This window comes from Palaemon carinicauda, chromosome 17, assembly GCF_036898095.1.
Source record: "Palaemon carinicauda isolate YSFRI2023 chromosome 17, ASM3689809v2, whole genome shotgun sequence".
NCBI classification, from domain to species: Eukaryota; Metazoa; Arthropoda; class Malacostraca; order Decapoda; family Palaemonidae; genus Palaemon; species Palaemon carinicauda.
This window is the reverse complement of record NC_090741.1, coordinates 70922104-70922444: the sequence shown is the minus strand read 5'-3', so window position 1 is coordinate 70922444 and position 341 is coordinate 70922104.

The following is a 341-nucleotide window of genomic DNA, read 5'->3' as shown; positions in this document are numbered from 1 at the left end:
TGGGGTTAAGCATGGTTGCCTTTTGTTTAAGGACTCTTACTTTTGCTTTGGGGTAGACCGTAATCCTAATCGGCTGTCCTGCCTGACATTGCGTATGTTCGTGTGTTTTACTAGTCACCAGCATCCTTCCTTCCAGCAGCGAAGAGTCCTGATGCGGTTAGGTCGACAGTTCGAGACGTGTGAGGTGTCTCCTATGTTTCTAGGTGTTGGATTGGCTTTTTTTTGTGTGTGTATTAGTCTGTAACACCCATTTTCTTTAAGCAAACCTATTCGTCGATTACATACATAATCCTTTGATTGTGGTCAGGAAGTTCGTATGATTGGCCTTGATTTTAGCGCTG